The following is a 24,672-nucleotide window of genomic DNA, read 5'->3' on the forward strand; positions in this document are numbered from 1 at the left end:
AAGGATGCTTAACCTTCATTTAAAGACCCAACTTCAAATACAGTCCCATTCTGAGGTCTTTGGGGTTAGACTTTCAACGTATGGATTTGGGGCTTGGAGCACAGTTCAGCTCACAAGAGGACAGAATGTAGATCCTAATTCTTGAGAGAAGGTTAGGATCACACTGTAAGAAACATTTTTAGATGGTTCATAACAGTGGTCTAATACAACTTACAGGGTCATCATAATGCAATCTAACCTGGATGGAGGTGAATAATGACATAGCACATTCTCTTCTAACAGCAAACTAACTTATTGCCTCTGATTAAAGGTCCTATATGTTCCTGGGCATGTGTCATTACCCAGGAGGACCATCTGAGTACTTACCATGTGTAAGATGGACATGGCTGGGATATTGAGCATGAATAGAAGTGACTTTTTGAATGGACCTTGAAAACAACCTCTGACTCCAATTCAGGTTTTTATTCCTATTTCTCATGATAGAGGGCACACATATAAACCTTTAAAAAGCCCCTCTTGCTAATAAAATCTTGGGTGCTGGAGCTTGAGGTTCCTTGTGAGTGCCAGCCTCCTTACTGTCAACCTCCAGCTCCTGCATCTCTGGGCTGGGTTCTTTCTGGCCTCCAGTATCTGATTTGCCCAACCATTGAGACTGGAATGTGGAGAGAATGAATGCCCTACCTGCAGCCAGTGTCTTCCACCAGCCACCGTGGGAATGGCCTATATGTCCCCATGCCCTGCTACCTGCCCTGTTGCTTGCACACTAAAACTCAAGGGTTTCAAGTGGGGTCCCTCTCTGGTTGACCACAAGGGCAACTAGATTCATTCCTGCCCTTTCTATACCCACCCTGTATAGGGCTCCTCGGATAAACTTCCAAATCTGCTGCCTGCACTTGAATGTTATTTCAGGACTTGTTTCTGGAGGAATCAATCCAGCACAGAGAATGGTTGATGATATGTAGAGAATGTAGCAAGACAGCCAAGGGAAGGTTACTGAATCCCTCTCATGTCTGAAATTGTCCTTTGAGTTATCTTTATCTCATCTGAACATGAGCAAATGCCCAGGCTCCCCAAATCATCTGGAGCCCCTCAGGAGCTCCCTACGTTGTCTGAGCCCTGCAGCACTGCTGCTTGAACTGTGTCATAGGAAGCCACAAAAAGGTGACAAACTAAGTCATCCTCTTGCCTTCTCTTTAATGGAAACCTGCAGAATTACAGATGTGGATCTGTTCAGAGTATCTGGCCCATACCCTGGCAACAGGGTGTTTTTTGATTACCTTTACCTTCCTGACCAAGCCCAGCATGACTGTTTGCCTAGAATAGGAAGCAAATAGTGTGAAATAGGCATTTAAAAAGTCATTCTCACACCTGTCCTGGTGTCCTGCTGTGGCTGCATCTGGTGATTGGTCAGCTGGTTTTTGTGGATGACACCTGCATTCTGGTGATTCTTAGCCTGTGAATGTCCTTGAGCCCGGGGTGCATGGGGATGAATGGGGACAACTCCCCTGAGGCTCCTCTCTGGTTTTGCTGATAAATTCAGGCTTATTTTGGAGCCACAGAGAGGGACAATACTATAGTACCATGTCCCCTTCCCAAGGCCTTGTGCAAACACTGTCTTTCCCTGGAGCCCAGCATGGCCCCCTTCTGGAGAAAGCGGGCAGCTGTCAGAACCCACTGACAATCTATAATTCCTGGTACAGCAGAGATGCATAAAGAAATACACACACACACCACCCACACACACACACACACACACACACACACACACACACACACACACATTTAGTAGAAAATGAGCAGCACCTTTATTTTTTTCCCTGCTTCTTTTATACAGCAAAAAAGAAACACATTCTCTTGGCAGCTTAATCTTTTCAAGCATGGATAAACATTCTCGGAATAACTTTGTTCATGGTCACAGTGCTCTGTACTTCTAATTATGTGACTTGTAGTTAGTTAATTTCTTGGCAACCATATATATATATTAAACTTGGCAAAATATTCTTTCCTATCTTCTTAAGACAACAACAAGAACACAGTTCAAAGAGTTCATAGTTTTTCACAGAACCCCTTTGTTTGGGTAAGCACAGCAAAACTTAACACTTTGTGTGTGTGAGCACACAGGCAGCCCCACTGGCTGGACCTGCCTGGCTTGAACTGACTCCTGTCCATGGGGAAGCTTTATTCTCCATGCCTTCCCCAAGCTCAGACCCAGCTGTTCCCCTGGCTGGTGTCTCCCAACAAAGGCTCCTCCTTTCTCCCCACCCAGCGTGTGTTTACCACTATGCACTTTGTGTTGAACTTGCGTTAGACTTTCCTTCTGACTGGTTTTCAATGTTTCCTCTGCTGACTTATCTCCCATTGTGTATTCTCAGTTCTTGACCCTTGGGAGCTCAGCATTATATCAATCTATTTGGGTGAGCTTGGCTGCCTGAAGGGACTGAGGGGGACACTTGTGGGCCCATGGTAACCCACCCCAGCTCTGTCCAGGCAGAACACACTGATCCTCTTTGGCTTCATGGGCAGCTCCAAGTCTGGGCACAGAGGTGAGGTAAACAGAATTGATGATCACTAGGCAAAAAGGTCAGGGGCTCAGCCACAACCACTCCAAATCAAATAAAAACAAGTCTTTACCTCATGGGGAAATGATCAACCTGAATAACCATGGAAGGAGTGGTTCTCAAAAGTGGAATGGTTTTATTTGGGAATAAGCAGATTGCAATCTGGAATGTGTGTGCCATGATGGATCATAGGCATTTTCAGAGAGGCAGGGGAAGAAGGCAAAAGCTTCCAAAGGTAAAACAGGGGAAGTTACATAAGTTGTTTTGAAAAAGATCATCCTTGGCAGCGAGGCTCCATAACAAGGGTGAAGTCAGTACAAAGTTTACTAGGTGGCTGCTGGGTGGCTCTCCTATTGAAGTGCTCTTTGCATAAGGTTGTGGTGGCCTCTGTGCAAGGCTGTAGTCTTCAGAGACTTCTGGTAACAGTTTTTTTTTTGTTTGTTTGTTTTTTTTTTTTTTTTTTTTTGCAAGCACGTGTGCATGAGAGATTTTTCTCTATGGGCTTCTGCCCCCATCTTCTTAGGGCTGCTGAGTCTCCATTCTGGTATTGACAAGTGTCACAACAGACCAGGAGAAGAGAGCCATGTCAGACATTGCTGAGAGCTATGTTTCTAAAATTGCAGGAAAGATCAAGCAAATGAAAGAAGGCCACTGGTTCAGTTGATGAACACATTTGGCACTTAGAAGCAGTGTTTGTTTGTGAAGAATTTGGAAATGTTGAGCCAGGTCAGAATTTGGAGACTGAAGTGCTTCATGGATGGAATGCTTATAAAAGTGATTAAAATAATTTACAAAATTTGCCTGGATGAGGGGAGAAAGAGCCTGTGAGGAGCTCTGGAGGTGGGAATTCAGATGCCTTTTCCTGCTTCATATGAGAGCTGAACACACTCCGAGGAAACCGTGAGTCTGCCACAATCAGTTGGGCCAACAGCGATGTTTAAATATTTAATCAGACACATGATACTTTGTTGTGTTTTCATTGCAGCTACAAGAAAGGGTGCTGTAACTAATCTTTAAATAGCAAAACTGCCACTAAATTTCACTTCATCCATCAAAAGTCACTGCTCTGTCATGACCTAATTTTAACTGCTTATCAATTCCCCAGTGCTTGTTGGTTGATGTAACTTTGATCCTCTGATGCTAGATGACTTTTGTGCTGAATATAGCTAGAATTTAATATAAATCATTTGAGTGGCTGGCCAGAGGGGGGAGAGAGAGAGAGAGAGAGAGAGAGAGAGAGAGAGAACATTGGAATATTCAGGCCATGGAGGTAAGATGACAATACACATCTAGGCTTCCTTATTCTTAGGAAATCAACTTTATATCACCAGGCATGTATTCCATGCACATTATCCTGGGACTTTTATTTTCCCTTCTGAACAATGAGACTCTTCTCACGGCAAACACACAGGGCAATAATGCATGGGCATTGCCAAGATGTAATGATAGTGTCAATAATTGCAAGATGTTTTCTTTCTTTTCTTTTCTTTTTTCTTTATTTTAAAGAGAAAAAGAATTTTTTAATATTTATTTTTCACAACATCTTTAATATTTATTTTTGGACACAACATCTTTATTTGTTTTCTAAGCAAATCATTGCCTTCTCAGTGGGCTTTTATTTCGACTTATGGAGAGAGCAGCTGAGATGCTAAGGAGGAGCAGGGAGCATTCTGACAGGCCTCCTCCACCCCCTTAGTTTATTAGATAATGTCTTCTACCTCTTCTGCTGTCTGGCTTTTAATCTGAATTGCAAGATTTCTTTCATTCCTGTACTCCTGGCTCATCAGAAGGGTCCCCTGTGTCACATGCAGCCCTATGCCACTCACTCTGTTATCTTTCCCTGGTTGGCAGCATTTCTAGCTATAATAAAGTCAGTCATGTGGCTTTAAGATCTCCATATTCTTTTTTTTATAACTTCTATGAATGTTTTATTTTACTGATCATATTGTTCATTTACTAGTGTTTTTCCTTGTTTTCAATTTTTTTTGTTTTTTTTTAAAGATTTGTAGTTTTTATTCTGAGCTTTCACATTTTTTTCTTTTCTTTTCTTTTCTTTTTTTTTAGTTTTTTTATTGGTTGTTCACAACATTACAAAGCTCTTGACATATCATATTTCATACATTAGATTGAAGTGGGTTATGAACTCCCAATTTTACCCCAAATGCAGATTGCAGAATCACGTTGGTTACACATCCACAATTTTACATAATGCCCAATTAGTAATTGTTGTATTCTGCTACCTTTCCTATCCCCTACTATCCCCCCTCCCCTCCCCTCCCATCTTCTCTCTCTACCCCATCTACTGTAATTCATTACTCTCCTTGTTTATTTTCCCATTCCCCTCAAAACTTCTTATATGTAATTTTGTATAGCAATGAGGGTCTCCCTTCATTTCCATGCAATTTCCCTTTTCTCTCCCTTTCCCTCCCATCTCATGTCTCTGTTTAATGTTAGTCTTTTCTTCCTGCTCTTCCTCCCTGCTCTGTTCATAGTTGCTCTCATTATATCAAAGAAGACATTTGGTATTTGTTTTTTAGGGATTGACTAGCTTCACTAAGCATAATCTGCTCTAGTGTCATCCATTTCCTTGCAAATTCTATGATTTTGTCATTTTTTATTGCTGCATAGTACTCCTTTGAGTATAGATGCAACATTTTTTTTTATCTATTCATCTATTGAAGGGCATCTGGGTTGGTTCCACAGTCTAGCTATTGTGAATTGTGCTGCTATGAACATCGATATGGCAGCATCCCTGTAGCATGCTCTTTTAAGGTCTTCAGGAAATAGTCTGAGAAGGGCAATAGCAGGGTCAAATGGTGGTTCAATTTCCAGCTTTCCCAGGAATCTCCAAACTATTTTCCAAATTGGCCGCACCAATTTGCAATCCCACCAGTAATGTACAAGAGTACCCTTTTCTCCACATCCTCGCCAGCACTTGTTGTTGTTTGACTTCATAGTGGCTGCCAATCTTACTGGAGTGAGATGGTATCTTAGGGTGGTTTTGATTTGCATTTCTCTGACTGCTAGAGATGGTGAGCATTTTTTCATGTACTTGTTGATTGATTGTATATCCTCCTCTGAGAAGTGTCTGTTCAGATCCTTAGCCCATTGTTGATTGGGTTATTTGTTATCTTATTGTCTAATTTTTTGAGTTCTTTGTATACTCTGGATATTAGGGCTCTATCTGAAGTGTGAGGAGTAAAAATTTGTTCCCAGGATGTAGGCTCCCTATTTACCTCTCTTATTGTTTCTCTTGCTGAGAAAAATCTTTTTAGTTTAAGTAAGTCCCATTTGTTGATTCTTATTATTAACTTTTGTGCTATGGGTGTCCTATTAAGGAATTTGGAGCCAGACCCCACAATATGTAGATCGGAGCCAACTTTTTCTTCTATCAGACGCAGAGTCTCTGATTTGATATCAAGCTCCTTGATCCATTTAGACTTAACTTTTGTGCATGGCTAGAGGAAGGGATTCAGTTTCATTTTGTTGCATATGGATTTCCAGTTTTCCCAACACCATTTGTTGAAGATGCTATCCTTCCTCCATTGCATGCTTTTAGCCCCTTTATCAAATTTAAGATAGTTTTATCTTTGTGGATTAGTCTCTATGTCCTCTATTCTGTAACATTTGTCCACCCGCCTGTTTCGGTACCATTACCATGCTGTTTTTGTCACTATTGCTCTGTAATATAGTTTGAAATCTTGTATGGCTATACCGCCTGATTCACACTTCCTGCTTAGAATTGCTTTTGCTATTCTGGGTCTTTTATTTTTCCATATGAATTTCATGATTGCTTTATCTATTTCTACAAGAAATGCCATTGAGATTTTGATTGGCATTGCATTAAACCTATAGAGAACTTTTGGTAATATTGCCATTTTGATAATGTTAGTTCTTCCTATCCATGAACAGGGTATATTTTTCCATCTTCTAAGATCTTCTTCTACTTCTCTCTTCAGGGTTCTGTAGTTTTCATTGTATAAATCTTTCACCTCTTTTGTTAGGTTGATTCCCAAGTATTTTATTTTTTTGGAGGATATTGTGAATGGAGTGTTTTTCCTCATTTCCATTTCAGAAGTTTTGTCGCTGATATACAGAAATGCCTTTGATTTATGTGTGTTGATTTTATATCCTGCCACTTTGTTGAATTCATTTATTTGTTCTAGTAGTTTCTTTGTAGACCCTTTTGGGTCTTCTAAGTATAGAATCATGTCATCTGCAAATAGTGATAATTTGAGTTCTTCTTTTCCTATTTTTATGCCTTTAATTTCTTTTGTCTGTCTAATTGCTCTGGCCAGTGTTTCAAGAACTGTATTGCATAGAAGTGGTGATAGAGGACATCCCTGTCTTGTTCCAGATTTTAGAGGGAATGACTTCAACTTTTGTCCATTCAGAATGATGCTAGCCTGAGGCTTAGCATATATAGCTTTTACAATGTCAAGGTAGGTTTCTGTTATCCCTAGTTTTTCAAGTGTTTTGAACATAAAGGGATTCTGTACTTTGTCGAATGCTTTCTCTGCGTCTATTGAGATGATCATATGGTTCTTATCTTTAAGTCTATTGATGTGGTGAATAACATTTATTGATTTCCGTATATTGAACCATCCTTGCATCCCAAGGATCTCCATATTCCGAACTTTTCAGGTAAAGCTACAAGTTGGGAAGACTGGCAAGACTCACTGAGGTACACTGGCCTCCTGGATGAGCGTCTAGCCACCAGCCTTTCTTCTCCAGGCCTGGAGGATCTCTTTCATTTCTTTAAAATTTTTCAGGGGCATAACTGCTGCTTGCTTAAAGCCTCCTCCATCCTGAGATTGGGGCTGAGAGTGGTAATCGTAGGAAACAAATCTTCAACCTGGCAGGGCTACTAGTTTTCAGTTTGATAGGGAAGAAAACCAGGACTGCCAATCTCAGGATGCCTGTGGGCATCACAGCAGGCAAATATTGCTTGCAGCCTCTCTTCAGATATAATCATCAGCAGCATTAATCTGAAAAGGAGGATGCTAAATATCTCACTAGGGAGTTGTGCCTTTAATGAACATAAGGTACCTTAAGATATCCAGAAGAGTCAGGTATGGTGGTGTATGCCTGTAATCCCAGCAGCTTGGGAGACTGAGGCAGAAGGATTGTGAGTTCAAAGACAGGTTTTTGAGGTGCTAAGCAACTCAGTGAGACCCTGTCTCCAAAAAAAATAGAGATGGGGATGTGGCTCAGTGGTTGAGTTCAATCTCTGGTACAAAAAAAAAAAAAAAGATAAGAAAAAAAAAAGAAAAGAAAAAGATATCCAGAAGAAAGTTTTCTTTAAAAGAGACAGTAAGCTGTTATAACAAAGTGGTCAGAATAAAAATAATTTTACCAACCTCACATGAGGACAGGTCAGACCAGCTTCTAGGTGCTGCGGAAATATCAGAGTTTTTCCTTCAGTCCAGTCTGGGGACATCAGTGACTTGGTAGGAAGAGAACACTTGATTTCCTATGCAAACATTTTAATCATACTTAAGTTACTCTTTTTGTAATTTTCTTGAGCTTCCCATGCTGGGGAAGGCAGTTTGATTTTCAGCAAGGATTTGTAGGGGATATGGGTTTGTGGAGATGTGGCCTCAGGGCTGGGTTGTCTTCATGCCAGGAGAGTGAAGACATGTGTCCATGTGCCCGTCCAGAGCCAGCTGCACATATGAGACTCTGTCCTGAGCAAATCACACAGCTGGAGAGCAGGGGAGAGGCAGGAGGGTCACTTTAGATTAGAGAAGAGAATCCTCTGTGTTAATAACTCCATGACCAGCTAGCCATTCTTCTGACTCCTTGGTCATGGTTTAGGCTAAAGCAGCAAAGTCTTCTGCAGATCAAAATGGAATTAGATGGTGCATGGCTGGAGAGGCAGGTGATCAACTCCCCACCCCCCACATTCATTACATAATAGTAAAAGCACTTTTGTTTTTGGACTCAAATTGTTAAGAGTGAGGCTTCCCAGAAATGAAAGGGTTTATTGACCCACCACAGATGCTTGCCAGAAAAGGAGCAGGTCACTGGGTGGCCTGAACCAAGACCACCCAGAGCAATTTTATAATGGATATACCAGTTGGGGGACATAACCATTCATATTAAACCTGTGATGGATACAGGTAAGATGGGCATGATGATACAAAGTGGCTCTGGACAGGAGCACAGTCCCAGGTGAAGTTCTGGTGCTTCTGGATTGGTTGGGGTAAATGGTCTGGACACTTCCTCTGTCAGCAGGACACTGGTGGAACCTGGTGGCTGGGTGGCCACCTGAGGCTTTAAGTCAAGGTTTTATCCATCTTGGTTGAGCCTGAGTCTCTAACTCATTAATTTCCCTTATCTCTTCCCCTTCCATCCTCTGGCCTTTGTAATTAACTTGAGGACATGTCATGTTCTAAAACCCATTCTTTAAAATGCCTGGAAATCTTCAAAGTGATGTGTCTTTTTATATGATAATGCCTTGACCAGTGACTAAGGGTCTATAGGTGGCTTCAGAATGGGAGCTGGTCCTAAGAAATTATATAAGTGGCCAATGATATAATTAATCATGTCTGTGTAATGAAAGTTCCATACATGCATTTAGGTTTGGGGGTACAATATCTCTCAGGTGGCACAGGGGCTCTTCCTCTTCCTGTTCCTTTCCCTAGGCATCTCCTCACCTGGTGTTCATCAATATGCTTTATGTTCATCAACATCCTTTATAATAAAGTGGTAAATGTACGGAAGTGTTTTCCTAGTTTCATGAGCTTCTCTAGCAAATTAATTGAAGTGAGCAGAGGGCTGTGGGAACCCCAATTTGCAGCATGCATCACAGTAGGGATTTGGGACTGATGCCTGAAGTGGAGGGTGGGGGTCTTGGGGACTGAGCACTCAAACCTGCAGCATCTGATGCTATCTTCAGGTAGATAGTGTCAGAATTGGATTAGATGATCAGATGGTGTCCTCTGAAGAACTGATTTCATGAAAGATCACCCCTCAACTCCATACATCACACACACACACACACACACACACACACACACACACACATGCACATTTGGTTGTAGTTCTCTCCTGTGTTGACTGCTGGTTGTCAGAGTAGAGGGAACCTGTCCTTTTCTGTAGAGTTAGAGATTTCCTATTTATAGTCTTTAGGGAGAACTTAGATTTATGTAGGAAGCCCAGGGCATTGGTGTAGGTGATTCTCTCTGAGGTTCCTGCCATATGGAAGGGCCTGTAGACTGCTACTTAGTGGGATATACTGGATTAATTCATCTCCCAAATCATATGGACAGACACGACACCCAACAGTCTTTATATCATGCCTCGGCCAAGAGAAGTTGAACCACAAAAGTCAAAGTCAGGACATCTCCATACTCCTAAGTCAGGCTTTCAGTTAATTGACATACTAATTAGGTAGCAGATTCTCCCATTGGCCCATGGCTTAAGTGTGGAGGCCCACTCAGGCCAAATGCAGTTTAACTGAGCATCAGCTTGCTTACTTCATCAATTCTCTCAGAAACCGCTCCATCCTGTGTTCCTCCACCAGAATCAGAAAGTGACTGGTGGAGAGAGCCTGCTGGAAAAGCACAGGCTCACCCAAGTCCCCTTAGCTGAGTTGTCCAGTAAGTGAGGTTCTTGCTAGTTCCTCTATCTTCTTCCTTCTCTTTTGTGTAAATACAAAAATGGTCCCAACGGTGACACCAGTCACACAGTGGTTCCCACTTGGAGGACATTCACTTACCTCTGGATCTGCACACACTTCTTGACTATGCACACACAGGTGCAAAGGTGAATCTGCAGTGCATGTACCACTTGAGTGCACCAGCAGACTCTGATGGACACCACCATCCCCTGGACTACAGCAGGCGAAGGCAGGGCAAGTTTATTTATCTCTGTCAAACAATCAAACTAAGCATGACATGTTTTGAAGTAGTACATGGAACTAACCAGTGGACTTTTGAACACCTGGGCCAGAGTAAAGTACTGGAAAAGCTCTTACTTCCCAGAGAGGTAAACTCTTTCAAACAAAACCACCTGAAATGCATTCTTCATGAACTTTGAGAGCTTCACAGCAGCAGGCGAGAGATGTACCCCAATTCATGACAGGATGTTCACAGTCCTGACTCTACTGAAATTCATAACATGGGGATATATGCTTATTTATTTTGCATTTCCAATGTATAGGGCAGGCCCAAGATGGTTATGATTAGCTTCCCTCACTGAGAAATCTGGCCAGCTATAGAGTCAAGTCATACACACCCTGATTCAGCATCTGGACTCAAAGTCATAAATATCTGCCTGTGAGCATGCGCTTATTTATACCATCCCTTGACATTGGTCCTTTTTTTGTTTAGCCTGCACCTAAAAAGGGCATATTAGACTCAGGAGGCTGTTGTCACCTTCAAATAAAGCAGGACTACCACCCCAACTGTTCCTTGTATCTTCTTCCAAATGCCAGGGATCCTAATCTGTTTCCCAGAGTCTTAAACCCTGCAGCATATGGAGATTGTACCCAGGTGTACTCTACCCACTGAGCTATGTCCCTACCACTTGTTATTTTTCATTTTAAGGATCTCACAAAATTGCTGAAGCTGATCTCAGACTTGTGATCCTCCTGGCTCAGGCTTCTGAGTCACTGGAATTACAAGTGACTCAGTTTAATGTTAGGATGTGAACCTGTGGCCAGTAGCTCCCCTGAGGCCTGGTTAACAACACACAACTTTTGGTCAGCTTCTTGAAGGCCCCTCAGGGGCTTCTAAGTGGCTTCAAGTTTCTCAACAACCATCAATTTGCACAGGCAGAAGAATAAGTGGACACAGACTTTCATAGCGAGGTGACTGCTTTGGGAGGGCTCAGGACTCATTTTCACGCTTTAAGAAACAGCCTGGCTCTGTTTTCCTCCATTCTCCAAGTATTGTGATAATGTGCACAGTGTTGGTGTGGCACATACCCCAAAACATTTTCTCCTCTGTGAGAGGATTGATGGTTGGGCTGGTAGGCCAGAGAATGGTACAGTGCAATTCACTTATTTCAGATTTACAGCAAACCCCTCTAGTGGGATAATAATCAGATGAACAGAGCCAACAGTATCTTCTGTGAGAAAATGTAGTTTATTCTGGCTAAGCTATAAATAGACTCTCTATTTTACTTGTTTGTGAACATCAGAAAAATGACACCAAAACACCACTATTCACTCCATGGATACCAGAGGATGACATCACATATCTCTTCTGCTTTTTGAAGCACATCCTATTCTGGGGTGGCATACCCTGTAATCTAACATGGTTGGGAGTACTTAGAGGGAGCTCTCTCTTTTACAAAACCCTGGAGGAGAGTTCCTTCTTCTCCAATGGGCCCTGGTTTCCCAGAAGGACCCTCTTCTTCAGTGACATTTTCTTTCCTCATGTAATCAGAGCCCTGCAGGAGCTCGATCCAAATTAGAGAGAATGATACTCAATCACACTAATTCATGGGGTGGCTTCTGGGGCCTGGGACTGCAGAGGCTGTTTCTTCAGAAGCCAAATTATTCTGGGAAAATGTGGAAAACTGAAGCTTATGAGATTTTCCACCCAAAGGCTAAATTTATCAAATCCCTCCAAATACTGGCACGTTGAAGAATAGAATGGTTGCTTCCCTGTGAAGCTGTGCCCAAATGGTACATTTTATTCCTGTTCATAATAAAATTAAACACCTAGGGTCCGCTTAGAAGAAGGTGTCCAGAATGGCAGTTATCAAGAATGCAATTAGCAATAAATGTAGGTGAGAGTGTGGGGATCAGGGCACACTCATCTATTACTGGTGTGACTGCAAATTGGTGAAACCACTCTGCAAAGCAGTATGAAAATTCCTCAAAAAACTAGGAATAGAACCACTATATGACCCAGTGATCCCAATCTTTGGTGAATAACCAAAGGACTTAAAATCGCCATACTACAGGGACACAGCCACATCAATGTTTATAGAAACATAATTCACAGTAGCCAAGCTATAGAACCAATCAAGGTGTTCTCCACCAGAGAGATAAAAAAATGTGATATATATATATATATATACACACACATACATACATAAATGAATATTACTTAGCTATAAAGATGAATGAAATCATAGCATTTGCTGCTAAATGGATGCAACCGGAGACTACCATGCTAAATGAAATAAGCAAGTCCTAAAAAGTCTAAAGTCAACTGTTTTCTCTGATATTTGGAAGCTAATTCACAATGGAGGTGGGTAAGATAAAAAAAAGAATAGAAGAAAGATTAGTGGAGTAGACAAGGGGAATGAGGGAAGGGTGCAAGATGAAATAAGGAGACAGTGGAATGGATCTGACTTGAATTACTGTATGTTCACATATAAATATACCACAATGAATCTCATCACCCTTGGATATCCACAACACACTGATTTAAGAAATCTATAAATAGCAAAAAGATTAGTAGAAGGAAGGAAATCTGGGGCAATTTCTTTTAAAATGTCCTGTTTGTTCACAATTGTAGCATGTTTTTGGCCTGGAATCTAAAACCTGTTGTACTGCAGCTGCCACAACTTGCCCTTGTTCATTAATGTCTCTACATAATTTAATATATGTGTTTAAATCTTCATGTTTCCGTGGTCTAATGACTTCTCTGCACCAATGATTCACTTGCTCATAAGCCAGTTGTTTTATTAATGGCATTGCTTGTTCTGTATTCCCAAAAACTCTGGTAGCTGCTTGAATAAGCCTATCCACAAATTCAGCCTAAGCTTCATTAGCTCCTTGTATTACCTTAGATAATTGACCTTGTAAATCTCCATGTTCTTGTAAAGTCTTCCATGCCCTAACTGCATCTGCAACAATTTGTGAGTATAAAGCAGGATCATATGCAATTTGTTGCAGCTGACCCTCATAAGCCTTTTCCTAACAACATATCTAGATTTCTCTAAGGATAACCAGCTGCTGCATTTTGCCTAGCTGTCTCCATGCAAAATTCCTCATTTGCAACCCTCTGTAACAGGTATTGTCCTCCATTTAGCACAGCTTTACACATACTAGTCCAATCTGCTGGTGTCATGTTCAAGTTGGTAATGGATTTGACCAAGCTTATAGTGAAGAGTGCTTGAGGACCATAGGTTGTTACAGCCTCTTTTAGCTGCTTCACTGTTTTGAAATCTAAAACATGGTGATTCCGCTGCCCTCCTGCCACCTCAAATACAGGGCATGCTAATCTTTGAGGTACTGTCTCAGAATCCCATCTATTAACTATGAGCTATGAGCGTTGAGGGCCCCATAGGTGGAGCTGTTGGTTGGACACTTACGCCCTCTTGTGATAGAAAGGTGTTAGTAGCAGCCTCCTGTTGTAACTTTTCCCCTGATGGCTTTTTCTGCTCTAAACTTTCTTCCCCTTTCTGACTATCTCGAGAGGCATCCTCTTTTTTCTAATCTAATATGTCTTCTACCATAATCTGAACTGAAAGCTTTGGACTAGGCAAACAAAATCGTATCATCATCCACAATAGCAATGTACCAACTGAAAGAGTTCCTGGGTTTTCTTTTCCCTGTCCCTTAAATCTTCACCATGATGGTCCCATTGTGATATATTTAATAACTCCTCCTTAAAAAGCCATGGGATACATTTTTGTATTGTATCAACGTATGCTTTGACTGTTTTTGGTTTTACTGGGGTGCCTCCTTCCTCTAACAATTTACTTAACATTCTTTTGGTTTGTTTTTTACTAATTTCTGACCCCATATTTCTGCTACAAGGATAACACAACTCAAACAGATAACTCAAAACAAAACCGAAGCAAAACAAAACAAAAACAGAACAAAAAATTGTATCAATTTTCCTATTTTTTTTTTTGAAATATATATTCGTGGTCTATCTCTATCTCTTCCTCAGGGCCAAACAACTTCAAACCTTGAGCCAAACATTTTTCCAAGTTTGCCTGATATAGTTCTATGGATAGGAAGCTTGAAACAAAAACAAAACAAATCAAAACAAAAACACATTGTTTTTTGAAATGGTCAGCCATTCTCTCGCCTTCCCTCAAGAGAGAGCAATTTCACTTACCTCTAAGCTTCAGGCATTCCCCGCACAGGCCATCAAATGCCACAGTATAGCTGGGCACAAATCACGAGTCACTGATGCAGGAACAAACTTTATTTCCCAAGTCCTGTGAATGCCACGCACGTGGCCTTCTCGTGGGACACACCACACACCAACCAGAAAATCGCTTCTCCGGCACTTCCCCAACCAACTCAAACTCCCCAGGGATCCCTGCGAGAACTCCAAAGTAGCCAGGGCCTGAGGCAGACACCAGGGGTCTAATATACAATTGAATACACAGCTTAACATAACCATCATCATCTCAATGGCTTGCTGGTGTCACCTCTCAACCACTCAGTTCTGGCAAAAATGCCATGCATCATTCCGACTTGGCTATGGCTCTCAGAAATTAATAACATTGGAAAATAAAAAATAACAATTTCTTTATTTTCCCTTAAAAATAAATTGTTATCCAAATAAATCATATTAAGAAAAAATGGAACTCAAGGTCCAGTATGAAATGTTATTTTGGACCTGTGTAGCCTCAGAAAGCATAATTATATCCACTCTTCAAGAATAGCATGAAGAAAATACTTTAATTGAGCTCGTGATGGTGAAGAGTTCTGGCTCTACTGGGAGGCATGAACTTGGCCCTGTAGATGTGATGTCCAAGTTGATCACTGATAACAGACATCAAATGTCTGAATGTTGGCTAAGGGTTCGTGTAACATTCTGGAAGGGAAAGCATAATGTTTCCTACTATTTAAAATCTTTTTTTAAATTTTTTTAGTTTTCAGTGGACACAACATCTTTATTTGTACATGGTGCTGAGGATCAAACCCAGGGCCGCACGCATGCCAGGCGAGCGCACTACTGCTTAGCCACATCCCCAGCCCCAATTTAAAATCTTTAAACATCTCAGCAAAACCCAGTAGGGCTCTACTGTTGTGTGTTGTGGTAGGAAGGAAAACTAAGGGTTGGGAAACGAGTTTTAGGTAACCCTAGGCAGAGTGACAAGGCCTCTGAGAACTGGCATGTTGACATGGGGGAGGACGGGTGGGTAAATACCTTTGTGGGAGAGTAGAGTTGTTATCAGTCCATGCTGATGTAATGATAGATAAGGAGAGGGTTGATAGTTGATTTTAGGGGTCCACTTGCATGGGCTAATAGGAGCCCAGATATTTGGTGAAACATTATTCTGGGTGCCTGTGAGAATGATTTTTGAATGACATTTTTGATTAACATTTCAAGGGTATATTGAGTGAAACATAGGACTCTCTCCAAGATGGGTGGTTCTTGTCCAATCAGTTGAAGGCCAGAATAAAACCAAAGGGTTGACCTTCCCATGAGTGAAAGGAAATTCCTCCTGGCAGGCTGTCTTCAAGTTGGGACATTGGTGTTTTTCATTTTTTAAAAAAATTTGAACTGAAACATCAGTTCTTCCTGAGTTTAGGGCCTGTTGGCCTTCAGATTGAACTGTGACATTGAACTGGGTCCAGTTCTCAACTTTCACATATGGTCTGAGGTACATAATTGACTATCTGGTCTCCTGCTTGCTGACTCATCCTGCAGATTGTGGGGCTGGCCCACTTCCAAATTATGTGAGCCAATTTTTTCAAATGAACACATTCTATAGCTTCTGTTTCTCTGTGGAACCATGAAAAATTCGGAGTTTAATTATTTGTGAACAATGATGACATGTGATTTCTTAGATGAGTCTATAAAAGACATTGCCGTCTCCAGCTTGGTCTCTCTCTTGGATCCCTTGCTCTTTGCAAGGCCAGCTGCTGTATTGTGGGGACACACTCATGCAACCCTACACAGAGGCCCACAGAGCATAAATTGTTGTTCAAGTATACATGAATATTAGCTAACACAATATCATATCACATCTAAAACATGAATTAAAGAAAAGCTGAAAGCTTTTAACCTTTTGTAGAAAAGTAGCAAAGTACTTTTGTGTTTTGCAATAAAACCTTTACACAGATTAGGCTCTCATTAACTTAAAAATACATTTAATTGTATCTCAGTGTAAAAAGTAACATGGAACTTTACATACTTGGATAACAAGTCCAGTTATAGAACACAAATGATAAATAAATTTCCAACATGTTTTTCTTTTAAGCCTAAAATTACCATACAACTTTAGAGCACAGCTTGATATAATGCTCTTTATAAAGCTTCTACCTTACAGACTTGTATACCTGGAAGATATGAACACATTAATAGCACCAATTACATTGATGTTTTTATATTAACCAAGTTTAGCTTTTAAAGAAATAACATAGAACAATTCTCTAAAACAACAGCACTTGTTTAACCAGCTGTTTAATTTATTTAAGATTACTTGCTCAAAAACTTGCATAGACCTTCTTTATATCACTTACTTAAACCCTCTTAATTACTTAATCATATAGACTCTTATCCAGAAAAACATTTTCCCTCTATTAAATCCATACATAGAACCTTCTGGTTTTTCTTTTTCATCTGTTAACCTCCTTCTGTTCACATTTTGAAACAATACTTGTAAACTTTTGAATTTAAGCAGATTATTTCATAGACATCAACATTTTATTAGGTTTTATTTTTGAACACCTAGAAAAACTTATAAGCTTAATTTTAAAGACATATTTCTTATCTATTTATCAAATTTAAATTGAGCCATTTGAATCACGTGAATCAAAGATATTTGGATCCATTGTTTTTTTTTTAATTTCTCATGAGCACTCCTCATATATCTATCAATTGTCATATCACTGCATAATATATGGACATACACACATACAGACATACTGACATACAACACGTAACACAAGTGTAACTCAACACAATAGTAAAGGCCTTGTAGCTTTCTCAGGTGAAATCTCATTGCAATGTGAAAAAAAAAACTCCACAGTTGATCAAAAATAGAACGATCAGAAAACATTAACTTGTCTGTAGGATCAAAATCATGAGCTCAAAAAAAATACAGAATTTAAAAAAAAGCAAGAGTCCTAAAAAAAGATGACTGGCCAGTAATTAGTAACTACCATACAATTTACTTTTTGGTTTAATCTAGTTTGAGCTCAGGTAAAAGACACCTTTACTTTTTCTTTTCCTTGGGCCTCAGCTCTGTCTCCTACTGAGCTCCAGGCATCTTCTATTTGCATATCAACTTAAGTCCTGGCTGAGGTCTGGAAGGAACTGGGAAAACTGAAATTCTGAGCAGAAACCTCATGCCTAAGGCATTTTAACCATAAGTCACAATTTTCAGGTTTGGATGTTGAATATTATGATATAAGTTTAAGATACAATTTATAAAATTTCATACCTTTATATTTTCCTACACTAGAAAAACTTGCTCACACAAAACTGAAAATAGGATCTCTACCAAATTTCTTTAGGATCATTAAGTCACTTCTTTTGTTCTGAAGTTTCTAAAGTAATATTAAGTTACATTAAATCGACTGAAAAAAATCTTAAAAGAGAACCACACACTGCCATGTATACCCAAAATTAAGCTTTAAAAATTTAAGACTGTTGCTATTCAATGTTATTTCAATAAACCAGATCAACGTTCCAATTCAACATTTTTTTCCTAAATCTTACACACTGAGGGGAACAGATACCATATAATTTACTATCCTTGCCCAAGTTAATGCACTGGTATACCTAGTGAAATCTTCTCAGGCTACCCAGTTCAAAATTGATGAAAAATAAAATAAAACTAAATGATTGGGAGTTACTTGCCAGCTTGGAAGTAGAGTTCTTTTAATTTTCTATCCTAAGTATTTAAATTCTCTGGCATGAATTATCTACAATCACAAACTAAACAATTACCTAACCCTAACTTTTAACTGCAAGATTGTGCAATGCTTCAATCTCATTTAGATACCAGATTATTACAGTAAAAAATCTTTTAGATATTCAGCTAAAATCATCCCCAAGAACAATCTATAATGACCTTTAAAACAGACCAGATAAGAGAAAAATTTCTCCAGGTTTTTAACTTTCATTTAATTATGACATCTTTATCAGTGGCACCATAGATTTCCCCACTGAGTGGACTAGATGTCTTCACATAAGGGCAACTATAGTGTAAAATCAAGGGTCTCAGTATGATGACGTTACTGCATTCAGTGTCCCTTCTTTTTAAGTAGACAGAGATGGAGCAATCCTTACAGTGCAGGGAAGAAATGAGGAATTTCCCCAAAGCAAAAAGGGCTTTGGCAGCTGCTGTGAATCCCTCAGTCTCCCCTTTTTGCTTACAGGATTAGCTCCTTTGGATAAATCCGATTCCAGGCAATCTGGCATATCTCCTAACTTTTCAGTAGAGTCAGTTTTTATCTGCCTTAGATCTTGAAGGGGGAAGGGGGTATGTACTTTGATCGGCCCAAATTCTCCCAGCATCTCCTGGAGAGGTAATATATTTGGTTTGCCTGTTAGGGCAGACACAGAGAGGCCAGCAAATGGAGATTTTTGTGGGTTCTCCTGATTCTTTTCCTTAGTGAGTCCCCAAGATTTACTCTTCATGGCAGACATTATAGGTAAGTCTACTTTACACTGTTGGCATAATTTAGGATTTTCCCTTAAAGCAAAGAAAAACCTGAACATACCACACCTCACACCATTTCCTTTTTTTCTAAATTTTATCAAACTGTAAAATTGTATTAAAATTGATATTTTCCTCTGGTGGCCAGGTTTCTCCATCAGAGAGTTTGTATTGAGGCCAGGCCAAGAAAATGAGGTGCTTTTTCTTTAGCATATGAGGTTCAAATCTATCCCAACTTTTCAATACGCAGGCTAGTGGTGCATCTGTCATATTGGAGAGAGAGAAGCTCCCATCTAAATGAGAAGAAAACAGGACTCAGGCGCCCATGCTGTGCCGGAGAAAACTGTTCTCATTAGGGACATCTCCCTAAGCTTGAGCTTCCTAAACGGTCCAGAAAACCCATCTCTCACCTTGCTTTGCCAAGGGGTTTCTGGTCCCCTTTAGCAAAGTGCTAGGGTCTCAGTTTGCCCTGTGCCAGAGACTATGGGAGGATTCAGACTTAAGGGCATTACTGCTTATCCTCCCGGCCACTAAAAACCCATTGCAAAAGAGAATCATGTGCTTTTTTGTTGCCTTTGCTCTGTAGACTAAAGGAATCACCACAGCACATTTTTAAACATTGGGGCAATAAAACAGACTAGTGAAAGTTACCTATGCACCTTAGGGAACCTGGGCAGATTTTACTAATTATCTCATGCCTTTCTCAGTCCTACAACCTGAATTGCTAACATTTCTGACCTGTGAAGGAAGGGGAGCATCCAGGAGAAATGGATGCAAGGTTGGGAGTGTTGTATAGCCCATACGGAGGCAAATGTGATTGGGGCTTTCCCTCAGTGCCATTCATCTACCGATCACCCTAGATACCCCTGAGAGCTTTCAGGAGGGGGCTCAAGAGAAAGGAACCTTAGGAATACATCTGAGTGTAGCCCAGACCAGAATTCCGCAGTTGTTCCAAACTCTTTCCTCCACCTCCAGGCATCTGAGGCAGATCGGGATTTGGGACACTGTGTACTCACGCCAATTGCTCTCTGGGCCCAGACAGAAAAGTTGGAAGCGGCTTTGACAGAACCCAAAGCAGAGAATGCCTGCTCTGTATTGAACAGGTGATTGAGAGCTGCCTAGGCTGGGAAACCTCTCACCCGAGTCTTGAAGAGTGGCGGCTGCACTAATTGTATTTAAGTAGCCGTTGGGTGCCCACCTTACCCTCCAGAAAGAAAGAGAGAGAAAGATGCACCTCAAACAGACATGGAGTGCGTGCACTTACCTCGGTGTAGAATCTCGGTCTGGGACCTCCAATATGTTACCGCTGTTGGCCGGTGACGAGTCCTTGCTTCCCCGATGTTGAAGAATAACACCAGAAATCACATGCTGAGGCAAGGTCAGAGTACAAATTAGAAGTTTATTAAAGAACAGCAGAAAAGACTTCTCCTGGAGGAAGAAGGGGACCCAAGAGGTGGAATCTATGGAAGTGTGGTTGTCTCCCCTTGGGAAAACTTGAATTACATGGCATAAAGATATAACAAAAAAAAAAACAATAGAAAACAAATTAGGTAAATAGAGTATTAATACCACATTTTTTAAGAAAACTGACACATCAGGTTAAACATCCCAGATTTGAGGAACCACTTTAACTGTGAAATTCTATCCCCACATGGTTCTTTATGAAGTAGGGAGTAAGGGAATACTAGCCAGGTAAGAAAATATTTTTGAATGGTTCTTTTACCTTTACATGTCTTTCTGAAAATTTGCAAATGTCCATTATGAACATACACACATAAATTCTCAATGAAATTCTGAAAAATCACATTCAAAAATGTATTACAAATATAATGCACCACAATCAAGTGAGGTTTATCTGAGGGATGCAAGGTTTATTTGACAGGTGAAAATCAATAATTGTCATATATCACATCAATAGACTTGAAGAAAAAATTATATGATTATATCAATAGCTACAGAAAAAGCATTGAAAAAACACAGCACCTCTTCATGTTCAAAACACTAGAAAAATTAGATAAAATTTGTATATAAAAAAAAATGGAAGATCATTCTACTGTCATGTATAACTAATTATGTGACAGCCAAGCCAAAGTGATTCCATTTTGTTTAGTAACTCAATTTTGTAAAACAGTCATGCTGAATAGAAAGGTCATGACTGGGGCAAGTTGTTCTATTCCTTTTATTATAGAAAACCTTAAGAACATGGAACTACCTAACAGGGCATTGTTTCTGTAACTAGGGTAATGGGGCTCTGTTTCTGTAACTGAGGTGACAGGACTAGTTGTGATTGGCTAAGCTTCAGGACACCTGACTGCATTCTCCCACTTCTGTATCTTGGCTTCCTTGCATTGGCTAAACCCACAAATGTCTCTTTTGTGGTTTTAAGTCTTAAAAGTAGTGCCCTTGCAATTGTTCAGGGCTGATCAGGGAACAGACTTTATGTGTGCTTCAATAAAGGTTTGATTTGATTACATACTAGTGTTCTGGAAGTCAATTTATGAAACCCCAGATGTTTCTTTTACTATAAGAATTAGAACATACAAACAAACAAAAATAAAAAATAAATAAAACTAGGGACAGAAGAAACGTACCTCAATATTGTGAAAGTTATCTATGATAAACCCAGAGACAACATCATTCTAGGTGAAAAAAAAAATGAAGAACTAAAAAAAGACAAGGATGCACTCCCCCACAACTTCTATTAAACACAGTTGAAACTGTAGCCAAAACAATCAGAGAGACAAAAGAAATTAATTTGGTACAAATATGTAAAGAAAAACTCAAAAGTATCACTTTTTTTCAACATGATTCTATATTTAAAAGTTCCCAAAAAATTCACCAGAAAACTTTTAATACTATTAAGGAAATTCAGCAAAGTAATAAGATATAAAAACAAAACCCCAAAATAAAAACATTCCCATATACATCAATGATGCATCCACTGAAAGAGAAATTAGGAAAAACTACCCCACTCATAATAGCCGCAAAAATATGAAATACTGAGAGCTGGGATTTTGGCTCAATGGTAGAGTGCTCACCGGGCACGTGCAGGGCACTAGGTTTGATCCTCAATAAAAGTGGGTGAAATAAAGGTGTTGTGTCCAACTACAACTAGAAAAAAATTTAAATTAAATACTGGGAATCAATCTAACAAAACAGTTGAAAGACCTCAACAAGGAAAACTATAGAACACTAAAAAAAAGTTGAAGAAGACCTTTGAAGATGGAAAGACTTCCCATGCTCTTGGAAAAGCAGAATTAATATATTCAAAATGGCCAAACTACCAAAAGCATTATACAGATACAATGCAATTTCTATTAAAACTCCAATGATATTCTTCATATAAATAGAAAAAGCAATCATGACATTTATTTTCAAAAATAAAAGACCCAGAATACTCAAAGAAATCCTTAGCAAGAAGGATGAAGTAGAAGGCATCACAATACCAGACTTTAAATTACACTACAGAACAATAGTAATAAAAATATCAAGGTATTGGCACAAAATTAGAAATACAGACAAATAGTACAAAAGACAGAGACAATTCCAAATGAATACGGTTATCTTATATATACAAAGCTGCCAGAACCATGCATTAGTGAAAAGACCCCCTATTCAATAAGTGGTGCTGGAAAAACTGGAAATCTATATGTAAGAAAATGAAATTAAACCACTATTTTCACCCTGCACAAAAGTCAACTCAAATTGAACCAAAAGCTTAGGGAGTAGAACAAAAAAATGCACATAACAGAAGAAAAAGTAGGCCCAAACACTTATAATTTTAACTTAAGACTTCAGTTTTTTAAAAAAGTCACCTATAGCACAAGTCAAAATATTAATAACCAATGAATGGAATGGATTCAAACGAAAAATATTCTTATCAGCAAAGGATACAATAATGTGAAGAGAGAGCCTACAGAAAATAATAAAATCATTACCACAAACACTTCAGATAGTCTTAATCTTCTGGATACATAAAGAGCACAAAAATCTATACACCAAAACCACAAATACCCCAATCAATAAATGGGCGGAGGAACTAAGCAGAAACTTCACAGAAGAAGAAATACAATTGATTAAAAAACACAAAAAGTGTCCAACATCTCTAGTGATTAATCAAATCAAATCTAAGATTTCATCTCACTCAAGGCAGAATGGCAACTATCAAGAATACAAGCAATATTAAGTGTTGATGAGGATTGTGAAAAAATGTACAATCATACATTGCTGGTGCTACAAATTTTTGCAACCACTATGAAAAGAAGTATGAAAATTCCTCAGAAAAATTGAAATGAAACCACCACTTGAACCAGCTATCCACTCCTCAGTTTATTCTCAAAGGACTTAAAATCAGAATACTACAGTGATACAGCAACCTCAATGTTTATAGCAGTTCAATTCACAAGAGCTTAACTACAGAAACAACAAAGATGCTCTTCAACAGATAAATGGTTAAACAAAATATGCTACATATACACAATGCAATATTACTCAGCCTTAAAAAATAATATTATGGCATTTGCAGGTAAATGGATGTAAATTAGAAAATATATTGCTAAAAAGAAATAAGCCAATCCCAAAAAAACAAAAGCCAAATATTTTCTCTTATTAGCAGATGTTATTCCATAGTTGGAGGGGCAGTGAAAAATAAATGAACTTTGGATTATCTAGAGAAGAGTGAGGAGAGGAGTTGGGGTGTGGGTATGGAAAGGATCATTCAATGATACAGACATCATTATCTTATATTCATATATGATTACACAAGTTCTGTGACTGAGCACTATGTATACCCAGAGGAATGAGAAGTTATGTTCCATTTGTATGAAATGTGTTAAAATGCATCTATTGTAATGCTAATAACAAATAAAAATAACAATTTTAAAAAATGAAATTAGAAATTTGACCAGGGACATCCTACCCCTGAGCTGCATCCCCTGTGCTTTTGATTATTACTACTTTTTTTGAGACAAGGACTTACCAATTTGATTAGGACCTCTCTAAATTACTGAGACTGGCCTCAAACTTGACATCTTTCTGAATCATTCTTACAAATTAGTAGGATTACAAGTGTGCCTGATCCCCCTGGCTCTGCAACCACTTTTAATACCAAATGTGTAAAATTGCCCAACAACCAATATTCCAACAACTAGTAGTCTAATAATTAAACACTGATACCACTTAGTAGAGATGCCACAAGTTTTGGGTTCACTCCTGTCGAATTTCACTAATATGAGTTATTAGTTGCAAGCCCCAGAATAAGGTCTATTTTGTGATGAGTTTTTCATAAATTGGGGTCTCTACAATGACACACTCAAGTTACATGTTCTAATAAAACTAACTACTTACAGAACAAATAAACACAATTTACTTATACATACCAGCTTCTATAAAATATGAAACTCAGGAAGCTGACAGTGGAAAATACATAGAGAACATGAAAAATGTTAGAGGGAAATAGAGCACATAGAAAATTTTAGGAAATAGATGGTTGAATAAGTACCCTCTAGTTTTGGTGATTGCTTCAGTAGCAAAATCTCCCTTACCATCATCATTAAGAAAATTCTCCCTATTTAAA

At 39.3% G+C, this 24,672-nt stretch overlaps 1 long non-coding RNA gene across 1 annotated transcript in view; it reads left to right on the forward strand.

Annotated features, from left to right (window-relative positions):
- The first annotated feature begins 2,925 nt into the window (after positions 1 to 2,925).
- The window catches only part of LOC144373732 (uncharacterized), a 65,895-nt gene continuing 44,148 nt past the window's right edge, over positions 2,926 to 24,672 (forward strand). The window contains exon 1 of the long non-coding RNA XR_013433293.1: positions 2,926 to 3,458. This is a non-coding gene — a long non-coding RNA (uncharacterized LOC144373732). The remainder of the gene's footprint in view (positions 3,459 to 24,672) is intronic.

Source organism: Ictidomys tridecemlineatus, unplaced genomic scaffold (genome assembly GCF_052094955.1).
Source record: "Ictidomys tridecemlineatus isolate mIctTri1 unplaced genomic scaffold, mIctTri1.hap1 Scaffold_466, whole genome shotgun sequence".
NCBI lineage: Eukaryota > Metazoa > Chordata > Mammalia > Rodentia > Sciuridae > Ictidomys > Ictidomys tridecemlineatus.